The sequence below is a fragment of the Delphinapterus leucas genome, chromosome 7, assembly GCF_059928025.1.
Source record: "Delphinapterus leucas isolate spDelLeu-1000000601 "Yukka" chromosome 7, BTC_Dleu_Yukka2, whole genome shotgun sequence".
Lineage (NCBI taxonomy): Eukaryota > Metazoa > Chordata > Mammalia > Artiodactyla > Monodontidae > Delphinapterus > Delphinapterus leucas.
In genome coordinates this window covers 91210439-91225684 of record NC_143135.1, presented here as the reverse complement: position 1 = coordinate 91225684, position 15246 = coordinate 91210439, and positions in this window count along the sequence as shown.

Genomic DNA, 15246 nt, shown 5'->3' with positions numbered 1-15246 from the left:
TTAAGTGCCTTTAATTCAAAATAATGAATACGCCAAAGTGGTATATTTTAGGGTGATATATTCTCGTTTCCTCCAATAATATCTTTCCTATTCAAAGTTCTCTGTTCAAGGTATTGAGAAATTTAAATCATAGCTTCCCTTACATTGAATCCTTACATTGGGAAATGTACCCTATGCCCACTGATCGGCAATTTACCAGGGAGCTTTAAAACTAATGGTTCTATAGCTTATATGTGGCCTTGATACTGTTGTACCCCTTTCCCCTTCACCTCATAATTCATTTTTCCCACCCTTTTCAGAAGCCACCAAGGTTGATAGTCAGAATCAGATTTCACTATGTATAGAAATCTGCTTCCTCATAATGGCCCTCTACCCACTCTTACATGAATGTTTGTTATAATTATGAATGTTTGAATGCATGTATATAGGAAGAAACAAAGATCAAGAAGGAAAGAGAAAAGGAAGAAAGAAGGGAGAGTGAAAGGGTGGGAAGGAAGGCAAAATGAAAGAAAGAAAGAAAATATGCCATTCCCATCTAACCTGGGAGCTTGGTCCACTGGTAGCTTCTCTTCGCATGTGGTCAGCTGATAAAGTATTTGGTTCATTATCTCAGGACATGACCTCATGAGAAAATAGTTCTATAATATTTAGTGCACAAAAAAATCAAAGTAGTGGGACATTCTTTCCCAGAATACCATACCCTAGACTCCAGAGGCTAGATCAACTCTCTTCCTAGAATATACTATACAAACCCAAAACATAAATATTGCTTACATTTTTTTTTAGAAGAAAGATTCTACATATTGACATATCAGTTTCCAGTAATACGTCTGACTAGCTCTCAAGACATACCCTTTTTCTGAAAACCACTAAAAGTATTATTGTAGATACAGATATATCATATTTTTATACATTTTATTATATGTGTGTGTGTGTGTGTGTGTATAACAGTAGAGAAGTTTAACCAACTACAAGATATAATTTTTTTAATTAATTAATTTATTTATTTATTTTTGGCTGCATTGGGTCTTTGTTGCTGTGTGCAGGCTTTCTTTAGTTTCAGTGAGTGGGTGGCTACTCTTCGTTGCAGTGTGCAGTCTTCTCATTGTGGTGGCTTCTCTTGTTGCAGAGCATGGGCTCTAGGCACGCGGGCTTCAGTAGTTGTGGCCCACAGGCTTAGTTACTCTGTGGCATGTGAGATCTTCCCGGACCAGGGCTTGAACCCGTGTACCCTGCATTGGCAGGCAGATTCTTAATCACTGTGCCACCAGGGAAACCCCCAAGATATAACTGAAGAGATAATTTGTAAATTGAAAGATAGGCTAAAAGATATTATCAAAATGTATACAAGAGAGAGAAAGAGAAATGGAAAATATGAAAAAGAATATGAAGTGAAAAGGTCTAACATGTTAAATTAGAGTCCCTGATGGAAAAGAGATAGACAATGAATCAGAGTAACATTTTAAGAGGTAAAGACAGAGAATTTTCCAGAACTGATTAAAGTACTATACCAGAGTCTAGTCAAGAGACAGAAATTTGAACTGGAAAAATTTAATATAAGTTTAATATAAAGAATTATTAACTAAGTTTAAAAATGGTTAATTACTAGGAGGGTAAAAAGAACTCTAATGTATACCTTAGAGTTACAGAGGTGGCAAATGTAAAAAGCCACTGGGAATGAAGGGAACCAGGGACAAAGTTGGAAATTTAGAGTACAGGCTGTAGAACTGAGACTCACAGCTCTGATGAGAAAGCACAGCTGCTGCATGGATGGTGTCCAGCTCAGGAATCCAAGAAATGCCACTATACGGATCAGACATGCACTGGGCCTCTAGCTTAGTGAAGACAGTCATTGCTAGAGACTGCTCTCAGGATCACAAGCCCACAGCCAGACCTCTGGAAATAAACCCCAGGAAAGAGCAAGTCTCTTCCTCCTTCCCAAGCCTTGTGTGTCTCTCCAGCATCCCCCGCTGGCAGAACATAACAAAGAGGCATTTGGCAGAGAACAACTGTGTTTGCAGAATCTAGCTCTCACATCACAAAATACAGAAGGGTGGGATGGAGCTGTGAAGCAATGAATTTATAACAGGCACAGCTATCAATACACAGAAACAATCATAGGTAACATTTATGGAGCACTTACTTTGTGCAACTACTGTTCTACGTACTTTACAAATATTAACTCATTTAATCCTTGTAACAGTTCTATGAAAAACTGCGTTTAGAAGTCCAGTAACTCCCAAGCAAGATATGTAAAAGCAACCTGCTTCTAGACATTTTATTGCTGTAACTGCAGAACACCAAAGACCATAAGAAGATGTTGAAAACATCCAGAGAAAAAAACACAGATTATCTTCAAAGAGTGACAGTTACACTAAGAATTGATGCTGCAGGGCAAAAAAGGGAAGCCAGAAGACAGGAGAACAATATTGTTGATAGGCTGAAAAAAGTCCCTGTCAGATTAGAATTCTATAACAAGATAAAAATCTTTCAAGAATTTGAAAAAAATAAAGACATTTTGAGACAGAAAAGAAAGTTTGATTCCATATACACATATATATATATGGAATCGAAAAAAAAAAAATGGTCAGAAGAACCTAGGGGCAAGATGGGAATAAAGATGCAGACCTACTAGAGAATGGACTTGAGGATACGGGGAGGGGAAAGGGTAAGCTGGGACAAAGTGAGAGAGTGGCATGGACATATATACACTACCAAACATAAAGTAGATAGCTAGTGGGAAGCAGTTGCATAGCACAGGGAGATCAGCTCGGTGCTTTGTGACCACCTAGAGCGGTGGGATAGGGAGGGTGGGCGGTTGGGAGACGCAAGAGGGAAGAGATGTGGGAACATATGTATAACTGATTCACTTTGTTATAAAGCAGAAACTAACACACCATTGTAAAGCTATTATACTCCAATAAAGATGTTAAAAAAAAATCTCAGGGCTTCCCTGGTGGCGCAGTGGTTGAGAGTCCGCCTGTCGATGCAGGGGACACGGGTTCGTGCCCCGGTCCGGGAAGATCCCACATGCCGCGGAGCGGCTGGGCCCGTGAGCCATGGCCGCTGAGTCTGCGCGTCCGGAGCCTGTGCTCTGCAATGGGAGAGGCCACAACAGTGAGAGGCCCGCGTACCGCAAAAAAAAATAAAAAATCTCAGGGAAAAAAAAAAAAAAAAAGTTTGCCACTAGTAGGTCCTCTCTAATGGAAATCCTAATAATATCTTTCAGACAGAAGGAATGTGAACCCAGATGGAAGGTCTGAGATGCAAGAAAGAATGAACTGGTGGGTAATTGGTGGGTAATTCTAACAAACATATAAAAAATAATGTCATATGTGGTCATAAATAAGCAATGAAAAAGAGAACCTCATGGCAGATGCTACAGACCTTTAAAAGATAACAAGATACTATGAATAACTTTATGCCAATATTTTAAAAATTTAGATTTACAAATTCCTAAATAAATGTAAAGCACATACAAAACCTGAACGGACCTATAACCAACATATACTTAAATTGAAAATTTTTCCCACACAAAACCTTCAGAGTAGATGGCTTCACAAGTGAGTTCTACCATATATTCAAGGAATCAATCATCGTAATATTACACAAACTCAGAGGAAAGAAAAAGAGAAAAACACTCCTCAACTCATTTGATAAGTTTAGCCAAACCATAATACCAAGGTTATTTATGAGAAAGAAAGATTACAAGCTAAACTCACTCATGAACACAAGTACAAAAATCCTAAACAAAGTATTGTCTAGTCAATAAAATAGCAAATACTTTTAGGGTGCTTACTATGTTCTAGGCATTGGTTTAAGCATTCTGGACATATTACAACTTTACAATAGTCCTGTGATTTAGGTGCTTTCTTTTAAAAATATTTGTTTGTTTTTATTTTTGGCTGTGTGGACTCTCTAGTTGTGGCACGAGGGCTTAGTTGCCCCATGGCATGTGGGATCTTAGTTCCCCAACCAGGGATCAAACCTGCGTCTTCTGCATTGGAAGGCAGATTCTTAACCACTGGACCACCAGGGAAGTCCCTAAGTGCTACTATTATTCTCATTTCAGCATATGAGAAAATGGAGACACAGAGAGATTAAGTAACTTGCCCAGGTCACTCCCACATTGTGGTATGGCTGGGTTTCAGACCTAAGCAGTCTAACTCATACCTTCATTCTTTTAGTAGTTACACTGTAACTGAGGTGGGCTTATCACCCAAACACGAGGCGATTTAACATTCAAATATTAATTAGTGTAAATCATTACATTTACACATTAAAGGAAAAATAGATATGGTCAATAGACATAGAGAGGAAAAAAAGCTCAAATTCAACATCCATTCACAATAAAAACAGCTCTTGGCAAACTGGGAATAAAATGCAACTTCCTTAATGTGATAAGGATTATCTACAAAAACTTCAACAAACAGCATACTTAATAATGACACATTTAAAAGTTTTCCCTTTGACTTGAGAACCGAGAAAAGAATGCTACTAATTACCAATTTTATACAGCATTCTACTAGGGGATCTTGGACAGCACAGTAGATAAGAAAAATAAATAAAATGTACAAGGATTGGAAAGGAAAAAGACAAAACTATTATTATGAACATATAATGATGATATATATAGAAAATGAAAAATACTCTACAAATGAATTACTAGAATTAATACAAGAGTTTACCAAAGTTTCTGGATACAAAATCAATATAAAAAAATTACGCTTGTTTTTCACCAGCAGCAGTTATAAAATGAAATTTAAAACAGTCTTCATTCACAATGGCATTAAAAAATGCAAACTACCTGGGAATAAATCCAACAAAATATGTACAAGACATTAATGGAAAAAATTATAAAATTTTATTAAGAGACATTAAAGAAGACCTAAATAAATGGAGAAATATACCAGTTCATAGATGGGAGGACTCAACATTGCAAAGGTGTCATTTCTCTCCAAATTGATTTACAGACTCAGTAAATCCCAATTAAAATCTCAATAGGTTTTTGTTCGAACGTGACAAGCCAGCTCTAAAATTTATATGACAGCGCCAAGGGCCAAGAGTAGCTACTCCTGAAGAAGAAAAATAAAGTAGGAGGACTTGCTCTACCAGATATAATACTTATTATAAAGCTATAGTAATTAAGACCGTGTGGCATTGGGACAAGGATTGACAAATAGACCAATGAAACACAGTAGAGAACCCATAAAGAGACCTACACCTCTATGAACATTTGCTATACAACAGAGGTGACATCCCAGGTCAATGGCAAAAAAGATAGACTTTTCAATAAATAGTGCTGGCATAATTGAGTATCCATAGGGGAGAAAATGGAATTAGAACCTCTCTTGGCAATATAGTACAGAGAAATTAATTCAGGTGGATTCAAAAACTATATATGAAGAATATGTATATATTCTATATTAGAAGATAATATAGAAGAATATCTTCATGACCTTGGGAGTAGAGAAGGATTTCTTAAACTGGGTAAAAAACCATTCACAGTAAGTGAAAGATTTGTAAATTTGAGTATGTTACAATTAAGAAAGTCTGTCCAACCAAGGCACATTAAGAGAGTAAAGGGACAAGTCAGAGAGGGAAATGATACTAACTACAATACATAAAAGTGACAAAAGACTAGGACCCAGAATTTATAAAGAACTTCTGTGAATCAAAGTATAAAATAAAGAACAGCACAGAAGATTTGAACAGATCTTTTATAAGAAAGGAAATCCAAATGGCCGATAAACCTATGAAAAGATGTTTAATCTCATCAGTAAAATGTAAATTAAACCACAATGAGATACTATTACACAGCCATCAAATGGCAAAACTAACATCTGACCAGCACCAAAGACCCTGACCAACAGATATTCTCTAGTGAGCATATAAATTGGCATACCATTCTGGAAAACAGTAGAATAGTATTAACTAGTAAAGTTGAGTTTGTGCATACTCCATGCCCAGCAATTGCATGCCCAGGGACATACGTAGAGAAAAATCTGCACATACACAGAATGTTCTTAGCAGCATTGTCTGAAATAGTCCCCAACTAGAAACAACCTAAATGTCCAGCAGCATAGAATAAATAAATTGAAGTGTATAGCAATGAAAATGGACCAATTACAGCTATAAGCATCAGTAAGGATGTGTTTCCAAATGATACAGAGTGAAAGAAGCAAGTCATAAAGAAGACCTATGTTTTTACTCCATTATATAAAGTTCAAAACATGCAACAGTAAACAATATCATTTAGTGATGCCTAAACGTGTGGTGAACTGTAAAGAAAAACAGTGAAATGATTACTTTAGGTGCCAAGATAATGGTTGTCTCTGGAGGGAAAGAAAGGGGCTGTGCTCAGGTGGCAGAAAATTCTGTAGTGTTCTGTTTCTTGACTTGGGGGTGGTCACCTGGTGTTCATTTTATATTAATCGTTACACCGTATGTAAATATTTTATGAACATTTTTCTAGAACATTTTTCTATGTATGCTGTATCTCACGATTTTAAAACACATCCTGCACATCTAGATGCAGAGTCACTTTCAAAACAAGCACAGATTTAGAGATCAAGTGTACTTGATCATATAGGTTTTCCCAAGTTTCCTCTGTGAGGCAGGCCTCAGCGAGTCTCTTTTTACTCAATTTAATCCAATGGGGTTAAATCACTCAAGGGCAGTAAAGGATAAACGACTATCTCAACAAAGTAGGGCAAGAATGGCGGGGAGCATTACAGAAACTGCCACTCAAGTTTCCCCCCAAGCTTCTCTTTCCAATTCTGGAAGAGGTCCTTCTGTGCTTCAGACATGAAGGCTTACTTTAGATCAGAGGCCCAGGATGCTCCAGAGATGATTCAGACCCCAGTCAGCAGTGATCTCTCCTTTTACACTCCATGGCTTCTGCTTATATCCAAGAAAGCAGTGGAAGCCCAGGTATGCCGCAGCAATTAAGAGCCTGCTCCCATCACCTCTGCCTGCTGCAGTGAGGGACAGGTCTTGCTTATGTGGCAGAGAAGCACGTCCACTGAGCCTCTTCCTGGTTCTTTGCTAAACCAGACCTGAGGCCGGGTGTGAGCTCCCAGGTCAGAATCCCAGGCAGAGCCCGATGAAGCAACTCTTGCCGTCAGAGGAACCGGCAACCTGGGAGCCTTTCATGTGCTTGGTAATTACTAAGAAATAAACAAAATTGCAAGCAGAATGATAACTCATCAAATTTGATTTGGTCCCATAGGGCCTGCTTGAGATTCTAATGAATACATACGGTGAGACCAGGGATGATTATGGGAGACTCAACTGCAGGGACATGGGGAGGTTATTCTTTTTCTATTTATCTATTTATTTATTTTGGCTGCACTGGGTCTTAGTTGTGGCACATGGGATCTTCGTTGCCGTGTGCAGGATCTTTAGTTGTGGCATGTGGGATCTTTAGTTGAGGCGTGTGGGATCTTCAGTTATGGCATGCAAACTCTTTAGTTGTGGCATGCACGTGGGATCTTAGTTACTGGACCAGGGATCGAACCTGGGCCCCCTGCATTGGGAGCGTGGAGTCTTACCCACTGGACCACCAGGGAAGTCCCGGGACGGTTTTATTTTTTTAATAATTTATTTATTAATTTATTTATTTTTGGCTGCGTTGGGTCTTTACTGCTGCGTGCAGGCTTTCTCTAGTTGCAGTGAGCGGGGGCTGCTCTTCGTTGCGGTGTGCGAGCTTCTCACTGCGGTGGCCTCTCTTGTTGAGGAGCATGGAGGCTTCAGTAGTTGTGGCACGTGGGCTGAGTAGTTGTGGCATGCGGGCTCTAGAGTGCAGGCTCTCAGTAGCTGTGGCGCACGGGCTTAGTTGCTCCACGGCATGTGGGATCTTCCCGGACCAGGGCTCAAACCCGTGTCCCCAGCAATGACAGGCAGATTCTCAACCACTGCGCCACCAGGGAAGCCCCCGGGAGGTTTTTCTTAAAGTCCACCACCTCTCGACTTCTCTCTTCTGTTGAGAGTCCTCCTACCTGTGGGGAAGAAAGGAGGCTGTTCCCTCAGACCACGAGAGGGACAGTGTGAGTGTAGAGAGCTGCATTTCATTTCCTGTGGCTCTAACACTGCATCCTCCCACAGAGCTTTGAGTTGAAAACCCACAGCCACAGACACTGATTCGGTTAGAAACTCTGGTTACCCAGTTATCTCTCTGGTTATCTATACTCATGAGTGTCCAAATTTTAAACTAGCCACTGAATCCATTGCCCAGCTTGCAGAAAGCTTTGCGAAGGACGGCAAGGAGGGGAAGGAGAGGAATATGTGAGTGGCAAGCTGCTTGGCTACAGGAAGGAGAGTGAGGGGAGACAAAAGATATTGAGATGGAGCAGGGAGGGCTGCTCAGAAAAGAACAAGATTCCTGAGCCTCAGCCTCAGCCAACTTCATCATCCAGCCAAGCGGCATCCAGCCCCTACCCATCTCCATTACACGGCTTGTGAACTGCAGGGAGATGGCAGTCGGGGCTTCTGGCAGAGCCCTGGACCAGTGGCTTTGCTGTATCAGGGGGCCAGCTTGCTGGAGATCCGCGTGTGCCCAGCAGATGTCATGCCGATCGAAGTACAGGGAGGCTGGAAATCAGGGCGGAGCTCCCACGACACCCACCTGGCAAAAGCTGACAACTTTAGTGGCTTCTGTGCTCTTTGGATTCTTTTGCTTTGTCTCCTTTCCTCCTTGGTGTGATGCTCCTTTGGCACATGCTTCCTTACAATACTTACTAAGACCTGACTAGGGCTGTCTTCTCTGTTCCACTGATTTTTTTCTTGTTTCCTACTAATTACTGTAATGTTATAATATATATATATATTTGGGACACCCGTCCTGTCACTAATAATGCTATACAAATAAAAGCACAATGTATTTCATTCTTTTCTCCCTCTGTTTACTACATATGTAAAAAGCAAATCGTTTCATGTTCTGAGTAAGAGCTCTTTGGACTAAGATTGGATCTTATAATTTTGTTCCTCTTTATTGTTTAGTTTTTGAAAAAGCAAGGGGTCAGGAGATTAAAAGAGAAAGCTTGTGAAATTGGAAAAAGCACAGTGAAGGCTGAACGTGGGCTTTTTAAAAAATTGAAGAGAGGTGTAATAACCTCATGGAAATCAGATTTCGTAAAGGAAACCAAGCCTCAGAAGTCGAAAGCCGTGATTGTCAGTCTTCAATCTCTTGTCAGAAAGCTTTTGAAAGGAAGAATCTGTGTAGTGCAAATGAATTCACACATTCAATTCTATTTTCTTTTTTCCCTCCCATTTTCCACTCTCATTCTCCCCCTAGGCAACCATTCCCAGGTGTTTAATGTATATTCTTTATGTGTATTTTTGTAAAATATGTGCTGTTGCTCCATATGCATTTTTTAATTTTTATTTTCTATTGGAGCATAGCTGATTTACAATGTTGTGTTAGTTTCAGGTGTACAGCAAAGTGACTCAGTTATACATACACATGTATCTATTTTTTTTCTGATTCTTTTCCCGTTTAGGTTAACACAGAATATTAAGCAGTGTTCACTGTGCTATTCAATAGGTCTTTGTTGGTTATCTATTTTAAATATAGCATTGTGGGGGCTTCCCTGGTGGCTCAGCGGTTGAGAGTCCGCCTGCCAATGCAGGGGACATGGGTTCGTGCCCCGGTCCGGGAAGATCCCACATGCCGTGGAGCGGCTGGGCCCGTGAGCCATGGCCGCTGAGCCTGCACGTCCGGAGCCTGTGCTCTGCAACGGGAGAAGCCACGACAGTGAGAGGCCCGCGTATTGCAAAAAATAAATAAATAAATAAATATAGCATTGTGTACATGTCAATCCCAAATCCCAATCTATCCCTCACCCTTCCCCACTGGTAAGTTCGTTCTCTAAGTCTGTGTGTCTGTTTCTGTTTTGTAAATAAGTTCATTCGTATCTTTTATTTTTAGATTCCACGTGCAAGTTTTATCATATGATATTTGTCTTTCTCTGCCTGACTTACTTCACTTAGCATGATAATCTCTAGGTCCATCCATGTAATGGATGCAAATGACATTATTTCATTCTTTTTAATGGCGGAGTAATATTCCGTTGTTTATATGTACCACATCTTCTTTATCCATTCATCTGTCGATGGACATTTAGGTTGCTTCCATGTCTTGGCTATTGTAAACAGTGCCATATGCATCTATTTTTATTTACACCATTTCCACTATGCTTTGAAGGCCCATTCTCATTGCTATGTGCCCATGGGGTCCATTACTTCTGACCACTGCACTCTCCATAACTTGCATCCCCTTCGTTTATTATCCATTCCCCCAGTGATGGACACCAAAATTGACCCTAACTCCCCAGCACAACATTCTGTAGATATCTATGTCTCCTCTATATAGACCCGTGTGAGCCTTTTCACAGGATATATCCCCAGGAGTAGAAATGCTGAGCCATAAGATATCCACATATTTAATTTTACTAAGAACCACCCGATTGCCCCCAGCAAGGCTCCACCAGCCTACCTCCCTACCAGCAGTGCATGGGAGTTCCTGGGTTACCATATGCACATGCACACCTTCAAGCCCTAGCACACTTCTTAGAATGATCTACTTTACCAATTTTTGCCAGTCTCATGAGAACAAGTGAAGTGGTACATACACCTTTTTAAAATTTGCCTTTCTCTGGTGAGCTTGAGCACGTCTAAATAGTGAGTAAGCTAAGTGATATAACAAACCCCAAATCTCAGTGGCTTAACAAAACAAATGTTTATTTTTGGTTCACATCACGGTCCAGTGTAGTGGGGGTCAAGGGCAGAGTACTACTCCAGATGGTCAGGCTTCTACTGTGTAGCTCTGTCATTTCCTAGGGCCTCAGGGTCCTCCGCTGGATTCTCTGCATCCAGCCAGCAGGGGAGGGAAGAGAGAGCCCTCAGAGAATGACACAGGAGGTTTGTAGTACCACGCACAGATGCAGTCACATTCCTTGGGCCAGAGAAAATCCTGGTGCCCCTGTGTGCCAAAGAAAAGAGGATATGGAAATTGGTGAAGAATTAGACAATCTCTGCCCCAAGATGTTTGTGACTTTTGGGGTTTCCCTTTCTATAAATTTCCTCATCATATCCTTGTTCCATTTTTTTTTTTTCCAGACTTCCTCCTGTCATTGTTATTCATTTGTGTATTCATTGTGTATTCTAGAAGGTATCAATTCCCTGTCAGGATTTTTTTAAATTTATTTTCTTTCTTTCTTTTTTTTTTTTTTTTTGGCTGCATTGGGTCTTCGTTGCTGTGTGCGGGCTTTCTCTAGTTGTGGCGAGCGGGGGCTATTCTTCGTTGCAGTGCTCGGGCTTCTCACTGCAGTGGCTTCTCTTGTTGCGGAGCATGGGCTCTAGGTGCGCGGGTTTCAGTAGTTGTGGCTCACAGGCTCAGTAGTTTTGGCTCACAGGCTTAGTTGCTCTGTGACATGTGGGATATTCCCGGACCAGGGCTCGAACCCATGTCTCCTGCATTGGCAGGCAGATTCTTAACCACTGTGCCACCAGGGAAGCCCCCCCGTTGGTTTTATCATTGCCAATAATCCTACCAATCTGTCTGCCTGATCACTTTGGCTATGGGGTCTTTTACCAATCAGGAATCTAATTTTTATGTGACCTAGTCAATCAATTTATAGTCTTATGGTTTTTATTTTTGAGATTGTGTTGGTTGTTTGTTTACAGTCTCAACCTCTGGATTCCTCTTGAAAGCACCCTGTCACTACTTCCTTTGTCAGTTTCCCCATCAGTCCCCAATTTGCAAGGAGGTCACTTGTTAAGGACAGGGATGTGGAAGGTCCCCAGAGGGAAAGGCTCACCCAGAGGCTAATTACCCAGCCTCCAAGTCTCCCTTGCAGCATCCATTTTCCCTTAATCCTGTAGGCTCTGGCCTAGAAAAACTCAGTTCTCCAAAGCTCCTACGCAAATGTACAGAACTGCTCAGGAAACCGTTTCAACTAGCAGGAGAGGTGGGCAAGAGCCAGATCACAGAGCCTGAGCCTGATAAGATGGTTGCAGCATTAAAGGGTATTAGGTTGGAACTTTCTCAGACACATTAGTTTCTTTGAACCTCTCTCCCATGTTGTTTATTCAATCTCTTGCTTACACTTTTCCCTTGCCTGAAAAGCCCTCTCTACCTTTGCTTGGTTAAACCCTCTTATCCTTAAGCCTTAACCTGGGCATTACTTCCAGGAAGCCTTCTCTGACCTCACTCCACCCCACGCACACATCTAGGTGAATGCACTTCTGAGACTTGCACAACTCTCACTGAACTTACCACACTACATTGCAATGGCCATTTGCCTACCTGATCGTGAACTTTTGGGAAGAATCTGAATCCAATTCCCCTTTGTACTCCTAGCACTAGCTCGGGACCTTAACACATGCATAACAGGCTGTTAGATGGATATGATGGGCTTACTATGCCCTGTCCACAGTACTTGGCCTTCCTGCCCCAGCTTCATGGGCTTTGGGGAGGTTTTCATTACAGCAGAGAGGCCCCAGAAGGATGCCCTTCCAGAGGTCAGCTTGGGTGTCTCTCCCTTGGTCTGTGTGTCCAGGCTGCTTATGGGCCAGTCTCTAGCCGGGCCCTGGAGAGGGCAGATCTGAGTTAGCTTTCCTGGGCCTTAGCCTCTATTGTGGATGAGGCAGGGCCTGTGCAAATTATATGTGCTTAAGTGAAGGTCAGTGAAGATTAGGACTCTCTGTCCTGGCAGTGGCCCTGTTCCTGATTCCCGCATTCAGAGGTCAGGTTGGACGGGAGAGCAGGTCTCAGACAATGAGTGGTCCGTGGACAAGCAAGATGGAGGGAAGAGGGAATTCCCTGGTGGTCCAGTGGTTAGGACTCCGCACTTTCACTGCCGAGGGCGTGGGTTTGATCCCTGATCGGGGAACTAAGATCCCAGAAGCCATGCAGCATGGCCAAAAATAAAGATTAAAAAAGAAAAAAAATTGAGGGAAGAGAGTCCTCCCGCCCCATTGGCCCTGCAGCCTGCCAAGCTCAAGGCTCGGCTGCCCCCTTGTGTCCACAGAGTGAAGGACAAGGGAAACTTAATCCTAAACTGGGCTAGGACTGGTCCCCTGGGAGCCACCCAGCTGTCTTGCCTCCTTCTCCCCAAGGGCACCCACACACGGGGACTCACATTCAGCAGGGCCACCTGCGCTGTCCCCCAGCAGTGCACTGCCCACCCCACTCACTGCTGGTTTTTGCCCTGGAGGTCTGAGAGCCTGGGATCTTCCTCTGGAAGGGAAGGCCTTGAATATTTTAAAAGGGGCTTTTTGGGATTTCCCTGGTGGGCCAGGGGTTTAGAATCCACCTTCCAATGCAGGGGACGCGGGTTCGATCCCTGGTCGGGGACTAAGATCCCACATGCCGCGGGGCAACTAAGCCTGTGCAGCGCAACTACCAAGCCCAGATGCTCTGTAACCCGCACACTACAACTAGAGAGGAGCCTGCACACCGCAATGAAGAGCCCGCATGCCGCAGCTAGGACCTAACGCAGCCATATATAAATTAATTAATTAATTAATAAAGCGGGCTTCTCCACCGCAATAAGCCCACGCACTGCAACGAAGAGTAGCCCCCGCTCGCCGCAACTAGAGAAAGCCCGCATACAGCAACGAAGTCCCAACGCAGCCAAAAATAAATAAATTAAATAAATAAATATTTTTTAAAAAGAAATGGAAAATTTTATTTGAGCCAAATTTGAGGCTTATAACCCGGGAAGAACATCTCAGAAAGCTCTGAGAACTGTTCAGCCCGTTAGAACTCAAGGCACAGTTATATAAGTTTTTGAGACAGAGGGCTGTCCAACAAGTGAAGTATTATTGAGTTTACATAATCCAGATCTAAGGGTCATCGTGGTAGGTCATGTGACCCCTTACGAGATCAAGAAGGAATGTTATCATTTGAGTTGTCTTGTTGGTGCTGGGAGAATGTTGCTCTTTATGGCTGACCAGCTATTTCTGCTGATGGGGGAGGGTTGGTCGATGGGTAATGAAGATACACAATGCACAGTGGGGGGAGAGGGGAGGCCAAAGTGCAGAGGAGAATTTTTTGCATTTAAACTTTTCTTGTCTTGCCATAAAATATGAACTTTATTTCACAATCATAAACATCATTTCATGATGTTTAGAAACTCTCTGAAAATGTGCCAAAGAGCTCCTATAGGTCCTCAATCCCTGGAAATTAAACAAAGACTGTCCTACAACATCCGTTGTAATGGCATCCCTCTGCTTGATACCAATGACACAGAAATCGATGTCCTTAAATGACACAGAAATCGATGCCCTTAAATGTAGTGAATCACTGCCTTGGGCAATACTCTGCAAGGAACAGATTGTACAAAGTTTTATATCTATACAATGAAATTAGCAGTGGAGCAACAAATTGCTTTAAATTTTATGGGTAGTGGGAATTCCCTGGTGGTCCAGTGGTTAGGACTCTGTGCTTCCACTTCAGGGGGCACGGGTTTGATCCTTGGTCGGGGGAGCTAAGATCCCGCATAACACGCGGCCAAAAAAATAAAATATTATGGGTAGTATGGAAACATAGATTAATTTTTAAATTTTCTCTTGACTCAAAAGCAATTTTTTAGAAATCTACCTAGTAATATTAAAGCATCTATATGTGGGGGAATAGAATGGAGAATAATTCCTTGAAACATTGTTTGTACTAGGGAAAAAATAAATAAAACAGGGTTTCCCTGGGGGCGCAGTGGTTGAGAATCTGCCTGCCAATGCAGGGGACACAGGTTCGAGCCCTGGTCTGGTAAGATCCCACATGCCATGGAGCAACTAGGCCCGTGAGCCACAGCTACTGAGCCTGCGTGTCTGGAGCCTGTGCTCCGCAACAAGAGAGGCCGCGACAGTGAAAGGCCCGCGCACCGCGATGAAGAGTGGCCCCCGCTCGCCGCAACTAGAGAAAGCCCTCACACAGAAACGAAGACCCAACACAGCCAAAATAAATAAATAAATATTTTTAAAAAGACCTTTAAAAAATAAATAAATAAAAATAAAATAAAACCAACAATGCCTAAAACACTAAATAAAGATGTTTGATTTATCTTTTAATAAAGAAAGAAAGAAAGAAAGAGAAAGAAAGAAAGAAGGAAAGAAAGAAAGAAGGAAAGAAAGAAAGAAAGAAGGAAAGAAAGAAAGAAAGAGAAAGAAAGAAAGAGAGAGAAAGAAAGAAAAAGAAAGAAAGAAAGAAAGAAAGAAAGAAGGAAGGAAGGAAAGAAAGAAAGA